The sequence below is a fragment of the Macaca thibetana genome, chromosome 13 (assembly GCF_024542745.1).
Source record: "Macaca thibetana thibetana isolate TM-01 chromosome 13, ASM2454274v1, whole genome shotgun sequence".
Lineage (NCBI taxonomy): Eukaryota > Metazoa > Chordata > Mammalia > Primates > Cercopithecidae > Macaca > Macaca thibetana.
In genome coordinates this window covers 80,443,204-80,469,936 of record NC_065590.1, presented here as the reverse complement: position 1 = coordinate 80,469,936, position 26,733 = coordinate 80,443,204, and the positions used below count along the sequence as shown (strand labels likewise).

General features: G+C 44.8%; 1 protein-coding gene and 1 pseudogene across 1 annotated transcript in view; one reads left to right on the top strand and one right to left on the bottom strand.

The window, feature by feature from the left end:
- MAPRE3 (microtubule associated protein RP/EB family member 3) overlaps positions 1 to 26,733 on the top strand; it is a 420,985-nt gene that overhangs the window by 184,446 nt on the left and 209,806 nt on the right. The window lies entirely within an intron of this gene.
- On the bottom strand, positions 24,416 to 24,766 carry LOC126934427 (CDKN2AIP N-terminal-like protein; annotated as a pseudogene).

Genomic DNA, 26,733 nt, shown 5'->3' with positions numbered 1-26,733 from the left:
CAAAGTGCTGGGATTACAGGCGTGAGCCACCATGCCTGGCCGGGTTTTTGTTTTATGTATTTTTTAATTTCTTTTTTTAATTTTTAATTTAATTTTATTTTTTGTAGGGGCAAGGCTTTGCCACGTTGCCTAAGCCGGTTTTGAACTCCTGAGCTCAAGCAATCTGCCTGACTCGGTCTCCCAGAGTGCTGGGATTACAGGTGTGAGCCACCACTCCTGGCCATATTTATTTTTGAGAGAAAGGGGGGTCTCGCTCTGTCACCCAGGCTGGAATGCAGTGAAGCAATCATAGCTCGTTGCAGCCTCAAACTCCTGGGCTCAAGCAATCCTCCCACCTCGGCCTCCCAAGTATTTTGAACTATAGATGCTTGCTGCCATGCCCTTGTTTTATTTTTTTATTTTGTTTTTCCCTACTTTCAGGGTGATTTCATCAACATTCTTTTCTAGCCTTTCAATTGAATTTTTTATTTCTGATTTCACGTTTTTAATATCCAATTAACTCCTTATTTTGGGAATGTAACTTTTTTGTAGTATTCCAATCAGTCAGCATTCACTTAAAAAAAAAAAAAAGACAGAAATAACTCCAGATATTTCAAGCAAAAAGGGATTTGGTGGAAGGGGTTGGCTATAGTAATGTCAGGAAGGCTGGATGAGCCAAAGAGGAGAGGATGCTGCCCATAGATCAGGAAGCTCCCAGTGCCCACCCCCACTGCTGCTCTGCTGGAAGCACAGCCCTGCCATCATTGCATTGAACTGCACCACTGCCACTGAACAAAGTCAGGATCCCCTACTGTGACCATTGTATCATGCCCGGCTGACTCTGCAATATCATTTTGATGTGTCTTCAGTATGGATTTCTTTTTTTTTTTTTTTTTTTTTTTGAGTCAGAGACTCACTCTGTCACCCAGGGTGGAGTGCAGTGGCGTGATCTCCAACTTTCTCAGTTTTCTTTGATAGGAGAGTGGTCCAAATGACCTTTTCTGCCATTACTGGAAGTTGAAGTTTGATGTGTCTCTTGATTTTCTCATACTCATCATTACTTTAGTATGTACTTATTGCCATTAAAATAAAACAAAAATAACTTAAATTTATTCAACATCAAACATAACACATGCTGTCATATATAACAATCAAGACTCTCAATTGCAAGTTTGGGAACCCCAACTCAAACTGACTTAAGAGGAGAAGGTTCATGTAAATGAAAAGCCCAGAGACATTTCTGGTTTCACTACAGTCAAATCGAAGAGCTGTAACAAAGTCATGAGATTTGGTCTCTCCATCCTTTTCTGCTTCTGTTGGTATCACTTTCAGGCAGGCCTTCAGAACCTGTGAATTTGGCATGTCATGTGGCAAAGGGGAATTAAGAGTGCTAATCAGCTGACACTAAAATAGGGAGATTTTAGAAGAAAAAAAGGACAAAGCAAAAAATGGGGAGAGTACCTTGAAATTTTGGGAGGGCCCAATGTAATCACAGGTGCCATTAAAAATGGAAGAGGGAGAGAGAGACGTGTTAGAGATAGGAGTGGGGGAATGGTCAGGCACATGCAACATTGCTGGCATTGAAGATGGAGGGAGAGATCACAGACTGACGAGTCTAGGTGGCCTCTAGCAGCGAAGAGGCAAGGAAGCGGATTTTCTTCTAGAACCTCCAGAAAGGAAAACAGGCCTGCCCATACCTTGATTTTTAGCCCAGCAAAACTTGTGTCAGACTGCTAAACTACAGAACTGTAAGAATAAATTTGTGTTTTAACTAAACCACTAAGTTGTTGCTAATTTGTTACAGCAGCAATAGGAAACTAATACAAGTGGTTTCCCAAGGAAATCTGAGGCTTCTTAACAGGTAAGAGAGAATGTAGACAGGGCAGACAAAAATAACAGATGTCTACTATACCACATATGGTATTATGGTAGACATTGGTTTTCATCCACAGTTCCAGGCTTATAACTCCCATAGCCCCTGTTAGTTCTTTTGTTGTAATATTGGGTGTGTGTTAGGCCTCGGGAAACAGAATCTCTCCTTCTCCTGCCCTCCTTTCACCTGCCCCAAGGCAGGACTCTGATCTTTTTCAGGCTTTCAGATTGTGGGTCTTAAGATCCTCCCCAGAGAGGTTCTCCCTATATCCTGGGGGAAGGAATGCTGAGGTCTTGAAGCTTCCATAAAAACCCATGAGGACGGTTCAGGGAGCTTCCTGATACCTGGACGCGGGGAGGTTCCTGGAGGGTGGCGCCCCCCACCCCCTCACCCACGGAGGGCTTGGAAGCTCTGTGTCCATTCCCCCATACCTCACCCCACATGTCTCTTCATCTAATTCCTTTTTTGTTGTTTTTTTCATGCATTTTTTTAATTTTTAATTTTTCATTTATTTTTTTGAGATGGAATCTCACTCTGTCGCCCAGGCTGGAGTGCAGTGGCACAATCTTGGCTCACTGCAACCTCCGCCTCCCAAGTAGCTGGGATTACAGGCAAGGGCCACCACACCTGGCTGCTAATAAACTGGTAAATGTGTTTCCATGAGTTCTGTGAGCCACTCCACCAAATTAATTAAACTCAAAGAGGGGGTCACGGGAACCCCAACTTGAAGCCAGTCAGTTCCAGAGGCCTGGACTTGTGACCGGTGTTTGGGGGGTGGGCAGTCTTGGGGACTGAACCCTCCACCTGTGGGATCTGACACCATCTCTGGGTAGACAGTGTCAGAAATGAATTAAAGGACACCCGGCTGGTGTCCACTGCTTGGTGTGTGGGGAAACCACCCCCAACATTTGGTCACAGAAATCTTCTGCATTGATGATTGTTGTGCTGTGAGAATGAGGAAAAGCATGGTTAGAGTTCTCCCTACACACCATGTGAAGCACTGTGTCACAATTACACATTTTTAAAAGCCAAATGGCACCTACATTTTTTGTTTGTTTGTTTTTGCCATTACTTTCAGTGGCAACAACCACAATTACTTTTGCACCAACCTAATAATATACTTTGAGCAGCATTAGAATTTTATTTTATTTTATATAGTTTGGATTTATTTTAGTGCTGTTTACAGGGACTGAAAAGCTCCATTCTTTTTAAACGATTTTCTAATTAAAGTATAACATACATACCAAAAATCCAAATGTATACAGATTACAATTTTATAGCTCAATTAGTTTTCACAAACTAAAACTAATGCATCCCAGAAGCCTGCCCCATTCTAGTCAATACTTACTTTGCCGAGGATAATTGTTATCCCAACGTTTTTTGTTTTTTTTTTTTTAGATGGAGTTTTGCTCTTGTCGCCCAGGCTGGGGGGTGCATGGCCCAGGCTGGGGTGCAGTGGCATGATCTCAGCTCACTGCAACCTCTGCCTCCCGGGTTCAAGTGATTCTTCTGCTTCAGCCTCCTGAGTAGCTGGGATTGCAGGCACCCACCACCATGTCTGGCTAATTTTCGTATTTTTACTAGAGACAGGATTTCACCATGTTGGCCAGGCTGGTCTCAAACTCCTGACCTCAGGCAATCTACCTGCCTGGCCTCCCAGAGTGCTGGGATTGCAGGTGTGAGCCACTGCACCCGGCCTGTCCTGACTTTTAATACCATAGATTTGTTTTGATTGTTGTAGTAAGTGGAATTATAGAGCATATATTCTTTTGTGTTTTTCAGTCAACATGTTTGTGAAATTTATATTTTCTCATGTGTTTATAGGTGTTAATTATTACTGCTGCATAGGGTTTCGTTGTGTGAATATGCCTAAATTTTTTTTTTTTTTTTGTAGTGAAAGCAAGTTTATTAAGAAAGTGAAGGAATAAAGAATAGCTACTATGTAGGCAGAGCAGCCTATGCCTAAATTTGTATATTTCCATTCCATTGAACATTTGGATAGTTTCAAGCTTGGGGATTACAAATATTGGCTATTGACTTTTGCCTCAAAAACAAACAAAAAAAAGAGACTTGGAGATGCATTATTTTGGGGGGTTGTTTGTTTGAGACAGGGTCTTGTGTGATCACACTTCACCGCAGCCTCAACCTCCCCAGGCTCAGGTGATTCTCCCGCCTCAGCTTCCCTAGTAGCTGGGACTACAGGAGCATGCCACCACAACTGGCTAATTTTTTTTTTTTTTTTTTTTTTTGAGACAGAGTCTCATTCTGTCACCAGGCTGGAGTACAGTGGTGCGATCTCGGCTCACTGCAACCTCCACCTTCTAGGTTCAAGCAATTCTCGTGCCTCAGCCTCTCGAGTAGCTGGGATTACAGGCACACACCACCACATCCAGCTAATTTTTGCATTTTTAGTAGAGACGGGGTTTCACCATGTTGACCAGGATGGTCTTGATCTCCTGACCTCATGATCTGCCTGCCTCGGCCTCCCAAAGTGCTAGGATTACAGGCGTGAACCACTGCGCCTGGCCATTTTTGTATTTATTTTAGTGGAGATGGGGTTTCTCCATGTTGCCCAGACTGGTCTCAAACTCCTGGGCTCAAGCAATCCACTCTCCTCAGCCTCCCACAGTGCTGGGATTTCAGGTATGAGCCATTGCACCCAGCCTGAGAGGCAGTTCTTTGTAAAGTCTTTATAAATGTTCTGAATGTGTGAAGGAAATTAATTTACAATGCACATATATATATGTGTGTGTGTGTGTGTGTGTATATATATATATTTAAAAATTCCGACTGAGCACCTCTAATCCTAGCACTTTGGAAGGCTGAGGCAGGAGGATTGCTTGAGGTCAGGATTTTGAGATAAGACCAGCCTGGGCAACAGTGAGCCCCTGTCTCTATTTTTCTTTTTTTTTTCTTTTTTTGAGACAGAGTCTTGCTGTATCACCCAGGCTGGAGGGAAGTGGCATGATCTCAGCTCACTACAACCTCCAACTCCCAAGTTCAAGCGATTCTCCTGCCTCAGCCTCCCGGACCCTGTCTGTTTTTTTGTTTTTTGTTTTAAATAAATAAATAAAAATGTTGTGTAACTTTGTAAATATGGGTTTTGTGCACTTTTCTGAGAGGAGCCATGATTTCCTTGAGATCTTCAAGTCTACCCTCCATAGATGGTTATGAACCCCCTTTCTAAAATTCTATGAGTTATTCTGCCTCTAACCTCACATAAATATTCTCAGTAAGTATATTGCATATTTTTGCATAGATTTTTAAGAAATATGTAACAAGTCATTTGACACATATTTGTTGAATATTTGCCTTAATTGCCTCAATTTTCCATCCCACAGGACATCCCTCCACTTGAGTGACAGAGTAATAATAATGCCTTACATTGATACAGCTTTTCAATGTATAATGCTCTTCCAGCACTGATCTGATGCTCTCAACTGCAGACAACACGTCACTTATATAAGACAGATTTAGAGCTCCCAAGACATTGAGTGGATTAAAAAACCAAATTCATCTTGAAGGAGCAGCCGAAGCATTTGAATTGAGAATTTCTCCCCTCCCTTCCTGGCACTGGGCCAATATTACTACACCACGTTACAGCAGAGGGGTACAAGTAGATTCCTAATTGTTTCTACCATCAGTTTAACCTCCCTGCTTTTGTGCAATGTCTTATTACAAACCTCCAAATCCATGGCCCCTGCATGCTGTTTAGAGAACCCTATTTGTCTGCTCTGTATTTACCAGCAGCCTGCGTGACTCACTTCTATTTGGCCTGGCCCGCCAAATCCAGGCAGCCCCAAATCATCCTTGTTTCTCCCCAAAAATACTCATCCTCTCCCAAGCCCCAGCCAGCATCCTTCAAACACCAGTGGGACTCAGCACATCTTCAGCTGCTTCACTTTGCTGATCACTTTTTTAAAAGTCAGTTATAAAAAGTGGCATAGGCTGTGGGGAGAGCCTGCTTGAGTTGTGCACATCCACGAGAACTCTACAGGGCTGTGGTCCTGGGGGGCAAGGCTGTTTCCCTCCATGCTCATGGCAGTGGAGTTTTCTGGAGAGAGGAGTGGGGGAGGACAGCTGAGTCTCGTCCAGCAGTGGGCTGTCTAAGAGGCAGTGATAGGCTCCAAGTGGGGAAAGGAAAGGGCTGTGGCAATTTCCAGGATGACACTAGGTCTAGGCACTGGGTCTGAAAGTGCTTCATGGACCTTTTTTTTTTTTTTTTTTTTTTTGAGACGGAGTCTTCCCCTGTCGCCCAGGCTGGAGTTCAGTGGCGTAATCTCAGCTCACTGCAACCTCCACCTCCCAGGTTCAAATGATTCTCCTGCCTCAGCCTCCCAAGTAGCTGGGACTATAGTCGCCCACCAACACACCCAGCTAATTTTTGTATTTTTAGTAGAGACAGGGTTTCACCATGTTGGCCAGGCTGGTCTTGAACCCCTGACCTCAAGTGATATGACAGCCTCAGCCTCCCAAAGTGCTGGGATTACTGGTGTGAGTCACCGGGCCCAGCCTGTGGACCATTATTTTGTGTGTTAAAGTTACAATGGCCCAAGTAAGGTTTTGGTTTTTGTAGAGTCTTATGATAGTTTTTGTTATCAGGCATTTATGCATAAGAACCCTCTCTTCATGGTCTTCTGACTTTGTTTGTTTATTTGTTTCTGTTTTTGTTTTGAGATGGAGTCTTGCTCTGTTGCAGACTGGAATACAGTGGCACGATCTCGGCTCACTGCAACCTCTGCCTCCCAGGTTCAAGTGATTCTCCTGCCTCAGCCTCCCTAGTAGCTGGACTACAGGTGCCCGCCACCATGCCCAGCTAATTTTTGTATTTTTAGTGGAGACAGGGTTTCACCATGTTGGCCAGTCTGGTCTCGAACTCCTGACCTCAGATGATCCACCTGCCTTGGCCTCCCAAAGTGCTGGGATTACAGGCGCAAGCCACCGCACCCTTCCTGTGATCCCTCAGCATTCCCTGTTGCCATACTTGATGTTCAGCTTCAACTTACCATAGAATTTTCATAGAATTTCAGGGTCAAAACATGCCCTTTTTTTTTTTTTTGAGACAGTTTCGCTCTTGTTGCCCAGACTGGAGTGCAATGGCGCAATCTCAGCTCACTGCAACCTCTGCCTCCCGGATTCAAGTGATTCTCCTGCCTCAGCCTCCCGAGTAGTTGGGATTACAGGCATGCACTACCACGCCAGGCTAGTTTTGTATTTTTAGTGGAGATGGGATTTCTCCATGTTGGTCAGGCTGGTCTCAAACTCCTGACCTCAGGTGATCCGCCTGCCTCAGCTTCCCAAAGTGCTGGGATTACAGGCGTGAGCCACCGTGCCTGGCCTCAAAACATATCCTAAAAGTCATTTTATGGCCGGGTGCGGTGGCTCACACCTGTAATCCTAGCACTTTGGGAGGCCAAGGCGGGCGGATTACCTGAGGTCAGGAGTTTGAGACCATCCTGGCCAACATGGTGAAACCCTGTCTCTACTAAAAAAAAAAAAATACAAATTTAATCGGGCATGGTGGCACATGCCTGTAATCCCAGCTACTCAGGAGGCTGAGGCAGGAGAACTGCTTGAGCCCAGGAGGCGGAGGTTGCAGTGAGCCAAGATCATGCCACTGCACTCCAGCCTGGCCGACAGAACAAGACTCTGTCTCCAAAAAAAAAAAAAAAATCATTTTACTTGAATGTCTTCTGTAACAGTCAACCTTTATTTGAATACCTTCAGCGATTAAAAAAAACTCACCAGTCACTCAAGTAATTACGTTTCAGGAAGTTTTAAGTGTTTATTTTATTTATATAGGGAGATATATACATATGTATTATACATAGGGAGATGTATATATATTAGGTATGTATATTTAAGATACACACACACACACACATACATATCTCAACTTTGCTTTCCTTTGTCTTAACCTCATTAATTATGCCTTTGGTACCCCAGAGAATAATTTATCTTATTTATTTATTTTTGAGACAGGATCTCACTCTGTTTCCCAGGATGGAGTGCAGTGGCTCAATCTCCGCTCACTGCAACCTTGACCTCCCAGCTTAAACAATCCTCCCGCCTTAGCCCCTGAGTAGCTGGGACCATAGGTGCATGCCACTGCACCCAGTTAATTTTTCTATTTTTTGTAGAGACAGGTTTTCACCATGTTGCCCAGGCTGGTCTTGAACCACTGGGCTCAAACAATCTACCTGCCTTGGCCTCCTAAAGTGCAGGGATTACAGGCGTGACCTACTGCACCCAGCCACCACATAATTTATCTTCCATGTAACTGAAGAGAGTCATCGGGTCCCCACTGTCTTCCCTGCGTCAACCTGAAAAAACAGAGAGAGGCTGTCTCTAAAATAAAATATTTATTCAGCAATAGAGCATTGCAATGGGAATACACGTGCCACAGTAAACTGCATATTCAGGAAGGGAAGAAAGACAAAGGTTTTTAAAGGAAAAATAAGGAGGATTACATATTGTTTTGAGATAATTATCCTTGGCTACAAGGATCAATAACAAGGATGGCAGCAGTCTGAGGCTGAACAGGCAGTTGCTGAGCAGATGTCCTTGAAGAATTTTTGTGTGTGTTAAGGTTACAATGGCCCAAGTAAGATTTTGGTTTTTGTAGCATCTTTTATGATAGTTTTTGTTATCAGGCATTTATGCATAAGAACCCTCTCTTCATGGCCTTCTGGCTTTGTTTGTTTATTCGTTTTTGTTTTGTTTTGTTTTTTTGAGACGGAGTCTTGCTGTGTTGCAGACTGGAATGCAGTGGCACACTCTCGGCTCACTGCAACCTCTGCCTCCCAGGTTGAAGTGATTCTCCTGCCTCAGCCTCCCTAGTAGCTGGGACTACAGGCATGTGCCACCATGCCCAGCTAATTTTTGTATTTTTGGTAGAGATGGGTTTTCACCATGTTGGCCAGTCTGGTCTCGAACTCCTGACCTCAGGTAATTCACCCACCTCGGCCTCCCAAAGTGCTGGGATTACAGCAGTGAGCCACCATGCCTAGGCTGTTTGTTTGTTTTTAACACAGTGACTCCATTTTGATTCTGGCAACTTTCACACCTTCCACTGGTGAATCATTCCTACTTCCATATTTGAGTTGGGGTCCCACTCTGTTGCCAGGCTGGAATGCAGTGGTGCAGTCATGGCTCACTGCAGCCTGGAACTCCTAGGCTCAAGGAATTTGATCATCCAGCCTCAACCTCCTGAATAGCTAATACTACAGGCACATGCCACCATGCCCAGCTAATTTCTTTATTCGGGTTTTGCTACGTTGCCCAGACTGGTCTCAAACTCCTGGCCTCAGGCAATCCTCCAGCCTCAGACTCCTGAGTCATTGGGATTACAGGCCCCACTTTCTTCAGTTGTTCTCGTTATTATGTGGTTCAGGGCCTCTCACCCCATGACACAGTTTGACTCATCACTGCCCTTCGTAAAGTAGGTAGTGTGGGAAAAATACATGGAAAGCAATGTTGAATTTTGTATAGTCAAAGTCTTATTCCTTTTTTTTGTTTGTTTTTTAAGACAGAGTCTCACTCTGTTGCCCAGGCTGGAGTGCAGTGGCGTGATCTCTGCTCACTGCAAGCTCCACCTCCTGGGTTCACACTGTTCTTCTGCCTCAGCTTCCTGAGTAGCTGGGACTACAGGCGCCCACCACCACACCCGGCTAATTTATTTTTTTGTATTTTTAGTAGAGACGGGGTTTCACCGTGTTAGCCAGGATGGTCTTGATCCCCTGACCTCATGATCCACCCGCCTCAACCTCCCAAAGTGCTGGGATTACAGGCGTGAGCAACCGCACCCAGACCAAAGTCTTAATCCTAAGTCTGGGTATTCATATTTATATTAGTCCATTCTCACACTGCTAATAAAGACATACCGGAGACTGGGTGATTTATAAAGGAAAGAGATGTAACTGACTCACAGCTCATCATGGCTAGGGAGGCCTCAGGAAACTTACAATCATGGCAGAAGGAGAAGCAAACACGTCCTTCACGTGGCAGCAGCAAGGATAAGTACTGAGCAAAAGGAGGAAAAGCCCCTTATAAAATCATCAGATCTCGTGACAACTCACCCATTATCATGAGAACAGCAGCATGGGGGTAATGGTCCCCATGATTCAATTACCTCCCACTGGGTCCCTCCCATGACACGTGGTGGGGATTATGGGAATTACAAGATGAGATTTGGGTGGAGACACAGCCAAACCATATCAATCTTCAAAATAAGGAATACTGCCTCACTTTGCAGAGTCAATTTGGGAATTAAGGTAATATACATCCAAGTGCTTGTAAACTAAAAAGAGACGCATGCATACTTTTGCCGGAAGCCAGAGAAGGTGGGGCTTCCACTTGAAGTGGTATTGGCACCTAATGGTGATCCTCTCACACCCAATTTTGGTTTCTGCTACTAAAGTAGGAAGTTTTACTTTCAGAATTGGATGATAGCCAGCCACTCACAATGTTTGGTAGTTTATGATTCCCTGGCATATGTTGTTTGGGAAAAGAGATCTGGACGTTCCACCTGAATGACCTGAACCGCCCCAGAGGCAGTGCTGCTCCTCCAGCTGGTGAGAGCTCTGGGTGGCTGCAACCCACAGTCCCTATCCACCTGTCTGTCCCCAAGGACAGGCACATCTGGCACCAGTGGGTGGTCAAAAGCATCACCCCTAGGATGGGTGCCTAGAGTGGTTTCCTAGGGTTCACTGTAAGAAGGATCCAGGCTGAAAGCTCCCAAAGAGAAGGCAGAAGAGGACCAGAGGCTATGGGACAGGCAGTGGAGATCAACCACAGAGGCTCGGAGGGCCACACCCAGGTCCCCACAGCCTCTCCTTTCCTCCTGGCACAAAGATTGCCCTCTCTGTCTCTCCATTCAAGACTTGCCCCACCTCCCAAATCACCTTCCTGGAGCCTTGAACTAAATAGCATCTTCACTTTCCTCTGGCAAGCACCGCATGCTTGGTGCACACCAAGCTTGGCACTGGGAAGGAGCAGGACAGATCAATTGCCTCAAAACACATGGTCCTTGATGGGACAGGATACAAGGCAGCCAGCAAAAGGGATTGTTATAATCATGGCAACAACACCAATACCTGTGTGTCTATGGATGAAGAACTTTGCAAAATGCAAACCATCATGGGGTAGGAAGTGTGATCACAAGGGAACTTCTTTCTTCTTTATAATTTATTGAACATTTATATTCATTTTTACCTGTTACATAAACATTATGACTTATTTAATATTTTCTTTTTTTAATTTAAAATAGAGACAGGGTGTCCCGATTTTGCTCAGGCTGGCCTTGAACTCTTGAACTCAAGCGATCCTTCTGCCTTGGCCTCCCAAAGTGCTGGAATTGCAGGTGTGAGTCACTGCACCCAGCCTATTTTCTTTAAAAAAAGAAAAAAAAAATTTTTTTAATGCTGAAGAAGCAGTTAAGAAGCAAGTAAAAAAAAAATTTAAAAATAAAAAATAAGAAAAATAAACTTATAAAAAAAATTTTTTAAGAGACAGGATTTCACTCTGTTGCCCAGGCTAGAGGGCAATGGCACGATCTTTGCAGGTGTGCACCACAGCGCCTGTCTAATCACCAAAAAAAAAAAAAAATGTGGGCCAGGCACAGTGACTTATGTCTGTAATCCCAGCACTTCGGGAGGCTGAGATGGGAGGATTGCTTGAGTTTGGAAGTCCTAGACCAGCCTGTGCAACAGGGTGAGACCCTGTCTCTACAAAAACTTAGCTGGGTGTGGTAGTGCATTCCTGTAGTCCCAGCTACTTGGGGGGCTGAGGTGGGACGATTGCTTGAACCCAGGAGGTTGAGCCTACAGTGGGCTGAGATCGTGCCACTGTACTCCATCTTGGGTGACCAAGTAAGACCCTGTCTCAAAGAAAACAAAACAAAATTTTGGAGACAGGGTCCACTATGTCGCCCAGGCTGGCATTTAATATTTTCATAATAAAACCTGAAAAGATCACAAGTATGTGACTATGTTCATCCATAAAAATATAAGTGCATTATTAATGCTAAATGAAGAGGAAAAAAAAAAAAATAAGGGCAGAACAGGAAGCTGTGCAGCCAACCTGACAGCCAGGAGAGCATACTTTTTGACAAACATCAAAGAGCCATGGAAGCAGCAGGAATTTTCCAAGATTTTTATACTTCTTTCTACATAAAGTGGAATAGATACATCATAGTGATTCAAAGTTGAAAATCAAGGATCTGGCGAATCCTTCTGCGATAACATCCCCTTGCCTTCTGTGCTTGCCTTCTAGGAGGCAAGTGCATGGGAATTGCTGAGCCAGTCCAAAACAATCCTCCCCTTCTGTTTCCATGGCAATGAGGCCAGCCAGGGGCAGCAGCAGATGCCAGGAAAGAATAGAGAATATTCTGGGTCAAAGTCTTTGTTGAAGCTAAGGTGGTGTATTTGGAGACCCCATTTCTCCATCCCACAGAAGGTAAGGGGGAAAGCACCCCTCTTCCCATTTCTGGCTGCACAGGGAATGCCCCAGGGGTGGGACTCTTCAGGGTACCAGACACTGTCTAGGAAAGCAGGGAGCCTGGTTCTAAGTCTGATGTCAGTCTCACTGCCAAACCTACCTACACTTTTATTTCCAGGGTTAAACTCAAAGGGCAGAGCTTACTTAGATGGCACTATTGTTCCAAGGAGGCCTGAAATGTCTATGGACAAGAATATTCTACAGGAAGGGATCCATGGTTCCCACCTGTATCTTTCTGTTATGGATTGGAAAATGTTCATTCGATATGTATGGAAGGAGGTGACAGATTCTCATAGGCCCTTGAGCGTTTCCTTTTTCACTTTTTTAAATTATTTATTTGTTTGTCTTTTTGAAACAGAATCTCACTCTGTCACCCAGGCTGCAGTACAGTGGCACCATCTTGGCTCACTACAACCTCTGCCTCCAGGGTTCAAGCAATTCACCTGCCTCAGCCTCCCAAGTAGATGGGATTACAGGTGCGCGCCACCACGCCTCGCTAATTTTTTTTTTTCTTTTTTAGTAGTGATGGGGCTTCACCATGTTGGCCAGGCTGGTCTCAAACTCCTGGCCTCAAGTGATCTTCCTGCCTCAGCTTCCCAAAGTGCTGGGATTACAGGGATGAGCTACCACGCCCGGCTTGTTTTTTAAATTAATTATTTTTTATAAGAGACAAAATCTCACTATGTTGCCCAGGCTGGTCTCCAGCTCCTGGGCTCAAGTGGTCCTCCTGCCTTGGCCTCCCAAAGTGCTGGGATTAGAGGCGTGAACTATCATGCCAGCCTACTTAAACCTTTTTAAGACTCAAAATTTACACTTTTTAAGCCCCTCTTTATTTTTAGTTGGGATCTCACTCTGTCTCCCAGGCTGGAGTGCAGTGGCACAATCATGGCTCACTGCAGCCTCAAGTAATCCTCCCATGTCAAGGGATCCTCCCACCTCAGCCTCCTCAGTAGCTGGGACTACAGGCACATACCACCATGCCTGGGTAATTTTAAATATTTTTTTATTAATAGAGATGGGGTTTTGCCATATTGCCCAAGCTGGTCTCAAAATCCTGATCTCAAGCAACCCTCTTACCTCTGCCTCCCACAGCACTGCAATTATGGGCATGAGCCATCATGCCCAGCCTTGTTCCCCTATTCTTCAGGGCAACACATCTCAAGGATGTGACTCCTGTGTGGCTCTGACCTGTGTGCAGTTGGTGCAGTGGGGTGGTAGTGAGGGCAAAGGCAGTGAGCGAGGTAAAGAGGAGGAGAGGCCCAACACCACTGGGGGAATCCAGAATGTGTCGCCCCGGGATATGTCTCTTTGATATAACGACTTTTGAGCTAAAGGCAATTAAGAAGCAGCAAAAGGGCCGGGCACGGTGGCTCACACCTGTAATCCCAGTACTTTGTGAGGCTGAGGCAGGTGGATCACTTGAGGTCAGGAGTTCAAGACCAACCTGACCAACATGGTGAAACCCCATCTCTACTAAAAATACGAAAATTTGCTGGGTGTGGTGGCACATGCCTGTAATCCCAGCTATTCAGGAGGTTGAGACAGGAGAATCACTTGAACCTAGGAGGCGGAGGTTGCAGTGAGCCAAGATCATACCATTGCACTCCAGCCTGGGCGACAGAGCGAGACTTTGTCTCAAAAAAATTATATTTAATTTAATTTAAAAAAGAAGCAGCAAATGGAGAAAGAGTTCTTTCTGTCCTCCCCACTTTTCCACCTGAAGACAGGATATACATGTATATATATGTGAGCCTTCTAGGTTTCTTTTCTGTTTATTTTGAGGCAGAGTCTCACTCTGTCATCCAGGCTGGAGTGCAGTGGTGCAATCTCAGCTCACTGCAGCCTTCACCTCCTGGGCTCAGGTGATCCTCCCACCTCAGCCTCCTGAGAAGCTGGGACCACAGGTGCGTGCCACCATGCCCACCTTCTGTGTTTCAGCACTCACCTATTGCTCATGACACTCCTGTAAAGTTAGTAGGATCCCCAACTTTCATAGAAGGTAATAACAGTGGAAAGAACACAGACCTAGCATGGGACAGCCCCAGGTGTGAACCCCAGTTCTGACACAGTAGCTCAGTGACCCGGGCAAGGCGCTCGTTCCCTCTAAGCCTCAGTTACCTGGTCTGGAAGATGGAGATGAGAGACCTCCTCACTGGGGCATTGTGAGCGTTGACCTTACCAATGTGGGGAATGTGCCAGCACCCAGTAAGTGGTAGCAACAAGAATTATTCCTGTTCCTCAGAGAGGCGGAGTAGCCACAAGGCAGAACTGGGACTTGAGCATGGCCAGCAGACCCAAGTCACAGGAAAAACTGCCAAGAATGGGCACCCTGGTACCAAGCGAGGAACACGACGGCGTAAGCAGGGGGCCGGCCCCCAAATCACCTTCACAGGGAGCCCGGGCCTATTTCAGGGTCCTCTGTGGGGATAGAAGCAGAAACAATACTCAGGCCAGTGTAGGAGCCAGGACTTCATGAGGCTCAGCAGTTTTAGGCAATTCCAAAAGGTTGTCACCAGCTATTGAATAAAATTGGTCATCCTCGGTTCCAAAGCAGAAGGGCTAATGTGCCATGACATATTGAATGGATTCAGTGTCTTTCTGCAAAGGAGATCAAAGCACTTCAAAATCATTTCCTGCAGACTCTCCTGAGAAGCAGCCAGGGAGGAAAACCTGTTTCACATAGGAGATACGCTTGGTGTCAGTCACCATCTCTGAGATTGTAGAATTCTTTCTGTTTCCAAAAGGCTCTGGCATGCCGCCTCAGCGGCACCCTGGGAGGTAGACTGGTGGGACTGACCCATTTTACAGATAGGTAAATGGGAGCTCAGGGAGCTTGAGAGCCTTTCCCAAGTGAGGACTTGCCCCTCACAGATGGCCACAGCACACTGGCATCTCCATGGCCCACTGTGAAACCCACACAGACCCCAACTGGGTCAGGTCCTGGAAGGCCAGGATGAGGTTGACCTTTGAATCAACAGCTCACAACAGTGCCACAAATGCCCTCCTCTCTGAACTCCAGGAGCCAGTGCTTGTGTACAATGGAAGCGGCCTCGTGGGCTTCTGAAGCCTGAGTGACAGGCAGATCCCCCAGCCACTCTAAGTCTTACGCTGGGAGGCATCCTCCCTGCCTTGCTGAGTCTGCTATTTTCTCCTTCCTGTGGCACCCCCATACTCCTCCTGTGCCCTCAATCCCTCCCTTTCCACTCACCCAGGGCTCTTGTTCAGTCCCTCACACCTCTGTCTCCCTTCTGCATTGGACTTCTTGCAGACAAGGCAACGGAGGCTCATAGTAAGCATCTGGGTTCAAGTTCCCAACGGCCCAAGTCTAAAGCCAGGGCTTCTCCTCCTGGCCTCTGCCTTCACTATGTGCCTGGCACATAGTAGACCTCAGCCTCCCCTTCCTCCAACGCCCGCCTCCTGCCTCCACCCATGCATGTCCCAAGCTTCTTCCTTTATCGCTCTCGCCTCACTCCTCCACTCTCCCCTGGCTTCAGCGAAGACTCTTCAGATAATCCCCAAGCCCACCCCTCTGGCTCCAATCACCATCCCAGATTTGAGGTTTATGTTTCTAAATCTACGGGGTCCCAGCTCCTTGGCTGCTCAACTTCCTGGGCTCTTCCAATACAGTGTTTCTCTTTTATCTTTATTTTTTGAGTCAAAGTCTCACTCTGTAGCCTAGGCTGGAGTGCAGTGGTGCAATCTTGGCTCACTGCAACCTCTGCCTCCCAGGTTCAAGTGATCCTCTGTCCCCTCCCCTATGTGACTGATGTTTGAAGTAACACAAGCTCTTTAGGGCTAAGGCTTTGACTCCTCTTACCTGCCCCTCAAAATATTATAGCAGTTTAAAAAGTACAGTCATTTACTCTTGAGTATGAATGAGCCACTAATCTAGATAAAGGAAAAAGCTGAGGAACCTACCAGACCAAAAGGAAAAGGAAAGACAATAGAAGACTAAGGCCAGCAGCGGTGGCTATACTCCCAGCTACTTGGGAGGCTGAGGTGGGAGGATCGCTTGAGCCCAGGAGTTCAAGGCTGCAGTGAGCTATGATGGCAATGCTGCACTCCAACCTGGGTGACAGAGTGAGACCCTGTCTCTAAAAAAAAAGAGAGAGAGAGAGAGACACCCTCTGCTGTAAATTGACTCATTGTGATGAGACAGTCTATTGTCCCACCCCCACAGTTGGGCTTGGACTGGGGAAAGGCGCAGGGCACCCTCGCTTTGGTATCCACATGAGCTGTGCTGCATGCTCCTCACTCCTGCTCTCGCTCTCATCCACCCACACCTAGAAGTCTATCTGGCGCCAAGCATGAGCACTTGCCCAGACTCATATTCTGCCGAATCTATTGATTATGCCTAAGTTCTTTCTGCTCTCCCCAGGGGCACAACTAGACCATGCCCAGCCATATTCATCTCTTTTATGGGGCAGTGAATGGAGAATGCCCTGGTTAACTGACCTGGGAAAGAACCGAGAAATTGGAGCAGACGTTTCAAAACAATATCCCTTGGCTGGGTGTGGTGGCTCACACCTGTAATCCCAGAACTTTGGGAGGCTGAGGCGAGTGGATCATGAGGTCAGGAGTTCGAGACCAGCCTGGCCAACATAGTGAAACACTGTCTCTACTAAAAATACAAAAATTAGCCGGGCGTGGTGATTCGTGCCTGTTGTCCCAGCTACTCAGGGAGGCTGAGGCAGGAGAATCGCTTGAACCCAGGAGTTGGAGGTTGCAGTGAGCCGAGATTGCGCCATTGCACTCCAGACTGGTGACAGAGTGAGACTCCGTCTCAAAAAATATATAATAATAATAACAATAATATCCCTTGACTCTCTATACCTATTGCTAATTTTTTTTCAGAAAGGTAAAATCATGACTCATACAGAATGAACACATCTTAAAGATTTTATTTAACTCATTAATTACTGAGAGAACCAGTAAAATATAAAAACTGTTTCCAAGGAGAATCCAACAAACACACACATATGTAGATGACCAGGAATGCAGAAATGAATTACTAAGAGATGGCCTCTTTCATTGAATGAAATGAATTGCATCTTTAATGGAAAATGTATTTATATGTTTATAAGCTGGAATAATTTGCAATCACAGACAATGAAAGGTACAGACCATATAGAATCAGATAACCCAGTAAAGTCTAAGCCTTCCTTTCCACAGAAAAGGTAAGTATTCAATTCCTAGGTCTGAGAATCACAACACAGAATGGGTTATTTGTTTAGTATTTTTTGTAGAGACAGGGTCTCACTATGTTGCCCAGGCTGGTCTCAAACCCCTGGGCTCAAGACATCCTCCTACTTCAGCCTCCTAAAGTGCTGGGATTATAGGCATGAGCCACCTTACCTGGACTGGGTGTTTCAAACAACAGAAATTTGTCTCAAAATTTTGGAGGCTAGAAGTGCAAAATCAAGGTGTTGGTAGGGCCTGGCTCGCTCTAGGCTCCAGGGAAGCCTCCTTCCTTGCCTCTTCTGGCTCCTGCTGGTTTCTGGCAATCCTTGGCTTTCAATGGCTTGTAGATGCATCACTGCAGTCTCTGCCTTCATAGTCACATGGCATTCTCCCCATGTCCGGATTTCCCACTTATTAGGACATCAGTCATATTGGATAAAGGCTCATTCTAATGACCTCATCTTAACTTGATTAAATCTGCAAAGACCCTATTTCCAAATAAGGTCACATTCACAGTACTGAGGTTAGGACTTCAACATATGTCACTTTGGGGAGTGACACAATTTAACCCATAAGAGTATTGAAGAGGCCAGGCACAGTGGCTCATGCCTGTAATCCCAGCACTTTGGGAGACCAAGGCAGGCAGATCAAGACCAAGGCAGGAGATTGAGACCATCCTGGCCAACATGGTGAAACCCCGTCTCTACTAAAAATACGAAAAAATTAGCTGCGTGTGGTGGTGTGTACCTGTAATCCCAGCTACTTGGGAGGTTAAGGGACAAGAATCGCTTGAACCCAGGAGGCAGAGGTTGCAGTGAGCTGAGATCACGCCACTGCACTCCAGCCTGGCAACAGAGCGAGACTCTGTCAAAAAAAAAATAAATAAATAAAAAGAATGTTAAATAAAAACTGAAGACAAATTAAATTGAATAGCATTTAACTGAGCAAAGAATGATTCACTAATCATGAGCCTCCCCAAACAAGAATAGGTTCAGAGAGACTCCAGGGCTGCCATATTTATGGATGAAAAATGGAAAGTGATGTACGGAAAATGAAAGTGAGGCACAGAAACTGCCTATTGGTTACAGCTCAACGTTTGCCTTGTTTGAGCATGGTTTGAATAGTTGGCCACCTGTGATTGGCTGAAACTCTGCGATTGGCACACAAGTAGGTTACAGTCTCTACACATCCAGTTTGGCTAGAGTTTACTATCTATGGAGAACTTAAAATATGTAAGGAGGGAGCTTTAGGGTAAACTAAACATAGCAACAGATACCCAGTAATCTTTTGGCCCAGTAAAAAATTTTCTACAATTTTCCTGACTTCCCTTGCCCTCTTTTTGATCATAACAATCTCCAAGATTTTTCTTGATGGCAATACACAAAACACCAGTCTCACTAGATATGTGCTAATTATTTACATGGGTGCAACAAGAGTGTTAATTAATCATATAAGCCTCTTTCAGTCTGTTTTGCAAATCCAGAGCCATATAGTATTAGCATCTAAGGCCAGAAAATTAACTTCTGTCTTTAAGTTTTCATTGTGAATCAAAGAGTGAATTCATTAATTAATTTGTTGATTTATTAGGTCTTACTGTGTCTGCCAGGTTGGAGTGAAGTGGCGTGATCATGGCTCACTGCAGTCTCAACTTCCCAGGCTCAAGCAACGCTCCCACCTCAGCCTCCCAAGTAGCTGGGACTACAGGCACTCACCGCCACATCTGGCTAATTTTTGTATATTTTGTTGAGACAGGGTCTCACTATGTTGCCTAGGCTGTTCTCAAACTCCTAGGTTCAAACAATCCTTCTGCCTTGGCCACCCAAAGTGCTGGAATTATAGGCATGAGCCACCACACCTGGCTGAACTTTTTAAAAGCTTATATTCCTTCTTTCCCTGAAATTAAAAAGCCAACCTCCCCAAAATGTTCTACTACATTTCATCAATAGTACATATAACTTTGAATGAATCCCTTTTTACTTAAGGTTCCAAAGCTTGTTAAGCCTCCTGGTCAGACCTTAGGTGACCTTCCATACCACCACTAAGGCTGCGATCCTAAATAAGGCATAAGGTAGGTAGTGGCTAGTTTTCCTGGGAGAGTTTTGTGAGCATTGCCTTTTTAAGTAAAGTTGCAAAGTTTTCTAAGGGGTCTCAGCTCAGTCGTTGCTCAAGAGTCTACTCTTTGAAATAGCAATAGGAGCCCGGCGTGGTGTCTCATGCCTGTAATCCGAGCACTTTGGGAGGCCAAAGTGGTTGGATCACATGAGGTCAGGAGTTTGAGACCAACCTGGTCAACATGGTGAAACCCTGTCTCTACTAAAAAACACAAAAATTAGACAGGTTTGGTGGTGAGTGCCTGTAGTCCCACCTACTTGGGAGGCTGAGGCAGGAGAATGGTGTGAACTTGGGAGGCAGAGCTTGCAGTGAGCCGAGATCACACCACTGAATTCCAGCTTGGGTGACAGAGCGAGACAACATCTCAAAAAAAATAAAAATAAAAATAAGTGAAATAGCAGTAGGTTAAAACACCTGGTACAGTTCATTTCCACAGACTTTGTGTCTATCCTTTCTTAAGAGACATGGACTCTGGCCTATAGTGTATAGCTGACCCTTCAGATAATCATCAAAACAAAAGAAAACCTATTTGTAAATGGCAGATTCTTAATGGCTATGGCAAACTTATTACTTTACCAATAAAGTCAGAATGGAGGAGAGTAGAATTCTCTATTGAAATATAGTATATAATTGTTTCACAAGAGTTTTTGTCAGTGTTTCTTCCCTGAGGATAAAGGCATTTATTTTTCTGTTTATTTATTTATTTATTTTAGCTACAGGGCCTCCTTCTGTCACCAGGCTAGAGTGCAGTGGCATGATCATGGATCACTGTAGCCTCGAGCTCCTGGGCTCAAGCCATCCTCAACCTCAGTCTCCTGAGTAGCTGGGACGACAGGTGCAAGCCACTGTACCCAGCTGATAAAAGCATATTATAGATAATGAGGACATTGAAACATTTCCAGAAACTTCCCCATAAAGAATACCAGTTTCTGAAATATTTATACATTTCCCGGCAACTCAGAATAGTAACACATCAAACTTAATTATTTTTAGCACCTCTCTTTTTATAGGCAGAAAACCAGACAAATTTTCTGACTTTCCAGGGTGCCCTCTGGGAAATCTCAAAGATAGTTTTAGGTATAAAAGGTATCTTTAGGCTAGGCATGGTGGCTCATGCCTGCAATCCTAGCACTTTGGGAGGCTGAGTGGGGAGGATCACTTGAGCCTGGGAGATTGAGGCTATAGTGAGCTGCGGTTGTACTAACTGCACTCCAACCTGGACAACAGAGCAAGACCATGTCAAAACAAAGAAACAAAAAGGTGGGGCCAGGTGCGGTGGCTCATGCCTGTAATCCCAGCACTTTGGGAGGCCGAGGCAGATGGATCACCTGAGGTCAGGAGTTCAAGACCAGCCTGGCCAACATGGCAAAACCTCATCTCTACTAAAAATGCAAAAAATTAGCTGGGTGGTGGCAGATGCCTGTAATCGCAGTTACTTGGGAGGCTGAGGCAGGAGAATTGCTTGAACCTGGGAGGCAGAGGTTGCAGTGAGCCAAGATGACACCATTGTACTTCAGCCTGGGTGACAGAGTGAGACTCTGTCTCAAAAAAAAAAAAAAAAAAAAAAAAAATGGTGGGCACAGTGCCTCATCTCATGCCTGTAATTCCAGCACTTTGGGAGGCTGAGGCAGGCAGATTGCTCGAGCCCAGGAGTTTGAGACCAACCTGGACAACATAGCAAGGCCCCACCTCTACAAAATAAATGCAAGAATTAGCCAGGCGCAGTGATGCGTGCCTGTAATCCCAGCTACTTAAGAGGCTGAGACGAGAGGATCACTTGAGCCCAGGAGGTCGAGGCTGCAGTGAGCCAAGATCACACCACCACTGCACTCCAGCCTGGGGGACAGAGAGAGACCCTCTCAAAAAAAAAAAAAAAAAAAAGATATCCTGAAAAATCCTTTTTTTTTTTAAATTTTGTGTCTAATATCTGAAGGCAAAATATCGAGAGTTGTCAGAGGAGATTTGGGTGCATGATTAAGATAGAATCATGAGTGACTGGGAAATGATACTTGGTTATCTCTTTAATCAAAATGACAACAAAATATTTAAAAATAAATACGGAAGGCAACATAACTGTAAAAAAATTGTAAAGAATCTTAGTGCTTTTATGAGAAAACTTTGGTTTTTTTTTTCTTATGTTTACATAATCAAGGACATAAGAAAGTCAAAATAGAGTGCGGGAAATTATACTGACAGAATCCCTTATATGCAGGCAGATTTCACGGAGATAAAGAATTACCTTTTTTAGGCCAGGCATGGTGGCTCATGCCTGTAATCCTAGCACTTTGGAAGGTCAAGGCGGGCAGATTGTCTGAGCTCAGCAGTTCTAGACTAGCCTGGGCAACATGGTGAAACCCCATCTCCACCGAAAATACAAAAAAATTAGCTGGGCTGTTGGTGCGCGCCTGTAATCCCAGCTACTCAGGAGGCTGAGGCAGTGGAATCACTTGAACCAGGGAGGCGGAGGTTGCAGTGAGCTGCGATCACACCACTGCACTCCAGCCTGGGTGAGAGAGTGAGACTCTGTCTCCAAAAGAAAAATAAAGTAATTACCTTTTTTAAAATTGTATGTGAAGGCATTAATTAATACATTAAGCAAGCAAAACTGAGAAAACAATGAATTTTGTCAAATTTTAAACATATTTCATATGCTAACATATCTTATATATTCATATAAGCTCTTTTCAGACTCAGCTGTTGTATATTAAGGCAAATAAAAATCACTTTCTGAATTTTGTCCTTCGTTATGGTCTTTTATATTCTGAAACAAACTGACACTTTAAGACACAAGTTCTGTGAGTGTGGTCTGGGGACCCCCAAGAAGTCTGCAAGACCCTTTCAGGGGGTTTTTCAGTTTTGAAGCCAAAACTATTTTCATAATCACACTAAGACATGATTTCTCCCTTCTCATTTTCTCATGAGCGTAGAGTGAAGCTACATGACATGTGAAATGGCAAGAGACTGAGGACAGAAGCAGCTATGGGAACCCAGCTGTCTTCTATTCAGCTAGACATTAAAGAGATTTACAAATAGACAATAATGCTGCTCTTCTCATTTTTTGGAGAATATAGTTATTTTTCATAAAAATATGTTAACATGCAACGATTCCATCATTGCTTACTTCAAATAGATTTTAAAATTTTTTTATTTTAATTTTCTGTGTGGGGATGATGCTGGTGATTATGATTATTATAGAGACGGGATCTCACTATGTTGCCCAGGCTGGTATTGAACTCCTTGGCTCAAGTGATCCTCCTGCCTCAGCCCCCCAAAGTGCTGGGGTTACAGGCATGAGCCATGGTGCCCAGCCTCTGTGGGGATTATTAATAGATGTAACTCATATAAGCAAAATCTCTTTGGTATCCTCTATAAATTTTCTCTGTATGTAAAGGGTCCCGAGACCAAAAAGTTTGGGAATTGCTGCTTTAGGAAAAACTACTCTTTTTCCTTTTTAAAAAATTTTTATTTATTTATTTATTTATTTGAGATGGAGTCTCGCTCTGTAACCCAGGCTGGAGTGCAGTGGAGTGATCTCGACTGACTGCAACCTCCACCTCCAGGGTTCAAGCCATTCTCCTGACTCAGCCTCCTGAGTTGCTGAGATTACAGGCACGCACCACCACGCCCAGCTAATTTTTGTATTTTTAGTAAAGACCACATTGGTCAGGCTCATCTCGAACTCCTGACCTCATGATCCACCTTCCTCGGCCTCTCGAAGTGCTGGGATTACAGGCGTGACCCACCAGGCCAGGCCTCTTTTTCCTTTAAAAACAAAAGCACATTCACAGTTGTATTTCTCTTTTGCTACTGCTCCTAGAATAGTCTCAACCATGTATAATAATTATAACTTTTAACCAAAGTAATGAACTTCTATTTCGCAAGGAAAATTAAGGACTGGATAATTAAGAAATGTCTGTTACACACAAGTATTTTTGCAGACAAACAAAATTCTGAAGACATATAACACAACTTTCTATAGCCAGACACATCCCTTTTACACCTTCTTAGTGTAGCAAAAATGAACACCTTCATTATAGCACCCCAAAGATATAGCCTCTCTCTAACATGCGAAATATATTAAACCTCCTGGGGGACAGAGAGAGACCCTATCTGAAAAAAAAAGGATATCCTGAAAAATCTTTCTTTTTTTAATTTATTTTTATTTTGTCTCTAATTGTGTGTGCCACCATGCCCAGCTAATTTTTTTTTTTTTTTTTTTTTTTTTTTTTTGTATTTTTAGTAGAGACAAGAGTTTCACCATGTTGGCCAGGCTGGTCTCGAACTCCTGACCTCAGGTGATTCGCCCACCTCAGTCTCCCAAAGTGCTGGGATTACAGACATGAGCCACTGCGCCCAGCCCAAAAAGGCATTTTAAGCAAAAATTCTGAACTTAAAAACTGAAAATATGAGCCCAGGAGGTCGAGGCTGCAATGAGCCAATACTGCACCTTTGTACTCCCACCTGGGCGACAGAGTGAGACCTTGTCATTAAGGGAAAAAAAAAAAAAAACTGAAAATAGAAAAAGAGGGCTTTTACAATGTTGATGAACTCATCTTAGAGTGCATGATTTATAAATACATAACTATCCATACATACTTTTGCAGTGATAACCACTGGAAAAATGAGAAGGTAAAAAAGCCAATCTAGACAGATTGCCTCTTTATGTTAGTAATACCAGGAGTCTTAAGAGAGCCGCTGTGGCCTGTGTCTCATTCATCCCAGCTTCCTTTCTAATCCTGTAGCTGATGATGAAAATGTGGTAAATCTTCTGGCTTACCTTTGATGCTTTTTCATTAATTCACTTCTGGTAGTAAATTGTGGCAAGTCTTCCACTTCCATCCCATCAGCCATTCCCATCACCTTGTCTAAAAGGTCTTTATTGTAACTGCAGCCCATGAAAAGGTGGTTGGCCCAGACCATGAAGAAGGGACAGCAGCTGGTCCAGGCGGCCACCGCCGTTGGGTGGGTTACGGTAGTTGGGCAGGTGGCACAGGATGAATTCCATGCGGGCCTTCCATTGCTTCTCACTCTCTGAATAGGAGCGGAACTGCTCCACGAAGTCGGACACCTGCTGCACCCCGAGACCAGCTCCTCCACCACAGTGGCCACCTCGCCAACAACCATGGTGCCCATCGCCCTAATTTTTGTATTGTTAGTAGAGACGGGGTTTCACCATGTTGCCCAGGCTGGTTTCGAACTCCTGACCTCAGGTGATCCACCTGCCTAGGCCTCCCAAACTGCTAGGATTACAGGCGTGAACCACTGCGCCTAGCTGAAAGCCATTTTTAATATTCATTTTTTGTGAAAAAAAATTGTGCTAAAAATGTTGGAGAGATATATCCCAAAATATTTACTGTGATTCTTTCTGAATAGTGAAATTGTGGATGCTTTTTTTTTTAATTATTTTTTCCACAGCAAATGTGTGCTACTCCTATAATAAAAAGAAATCAATAAAATGTAATTTTAAAAAGACAACATTTAAAGGCCGCTAACCTGAATTTTATTTACCGTGAGCAAATTTTGATGTACTAGCAAGCTGGGTTCTCCCAGGCATCTATCTGCCTGAAATAATACCTGGGGTTGTTCTTAAACCCAGGACTTTATGAGAATAACAAAGACTCTGAGGAGAATGATTAAACTCATGTCATGAAATGAAAATGAAACGTTTCCAGCAGCCAGGCCCCGGATCTTCAGAAATGCTCAGCAAATATTACTTTCCTTTCTTCTCTTCTTTCCTTCTGTTCAGCCTTTGACTAGGTCAAATGGCCTTTGAAGGTCAATGTCCCATGTCATATGTCCTTGTGGCTTCTCTTGACCACTGTCCCTCATGGATAGTCTACAAGCTGTTCTGGGTCTAGAGTCTGACCTACATGCCCACTTGATCCTCTGCAAGTGATCATCACCAAGTTGGATGTTCGTTTTATTCCCCAGGCCCCCATCCTCCAAGCTAAAGGGATGAGGGGCACACCTAAGGTCCTTGTAGGATTCTGGCCCCAGGGGCAATTCCTTCCTTGTGCAGAATCTGCCCTCTGGGCAGGGATTAGGACTTATGTGGACTTAAGCACATTGTGGACACTGTAAACCACTGGGAACACTTGCTGGGGAATCCCAGCATCAACTCCATCAACTCTCACATCTCACTGGCAAGCTGGTGAGAACCCTTCTCTTGTCATGGTGAAAACAGGTCCCATGGCTGGGCGTGGTGGCTCACGCCTGTAATCCCAGGACTTTGGAAGCCCGAGGCAGGAGAATTACCTGAGGTCGGGAGTTCAAGAGCAGCTTGGCCAACATGGTGAAATCCCATCTCTACTAAAAATACAAAAATCAGCCGGGCATGGTAATGCACGCCTAAAATCCCAGCTAGTACTCGGGAGGCTGAGGCAGGAGAATCGCCTGAACCCGGGAGGTGGAGGTTGCAGTGAGCCGAGATCGCACCATTGCATTCCAGTCTGGGCGACAGAGCAAGACTCGATCTCAAAAAAAAAAAAGAAGAAGAAGAAGAAAGAAAACAGGTCCCTGTTCTGTTCAGGTCTTCGGGGCAACGTTTAGGAACTCTGAAGCCAGAGTGTGTGGGTTCAAATCCTGTCTCCAGTGTTCACTCATCCCAGGCACATGGCTCATCCTCTCTGCCTGTGTCCTCCTGGTCCATGTTAAGTTATATAGGAAGTGCGAAGAACGGAGCCCAGTACACAGAAATCTGCACACCGTGTTGGCTGTTCATGTTATTTGGACCCGAGCACTGTCTCCACAGGAGCAGCAGGGGCAGTACTGAAGAGAGCACTGATCTTTTCCTCTGAAAACACTCCTTACAATCAGCAACCCCATCCCGAATGGTGCTAGACAAAGCCCCAGCATTTCTTTTCAGGTGGAGCTAGAGTTGGCACCAACCTCAGCCTGGTGGGCAGCTTCTCAGCAAGGAGAGACCTGTCCTTCTGCCCCAGGATGCCAGAGGGTGACCTAATAACCGACTCCCTCCCCTTTGGCTGGAAGGTTGGACATAGCTGGGTAAAACTGACCTTGGACTTAATGTTCTTCAGAGTAGAGACTGAGATGTGTATCAGACCAGAAGACAGCCAGGACCCACTCCCAGA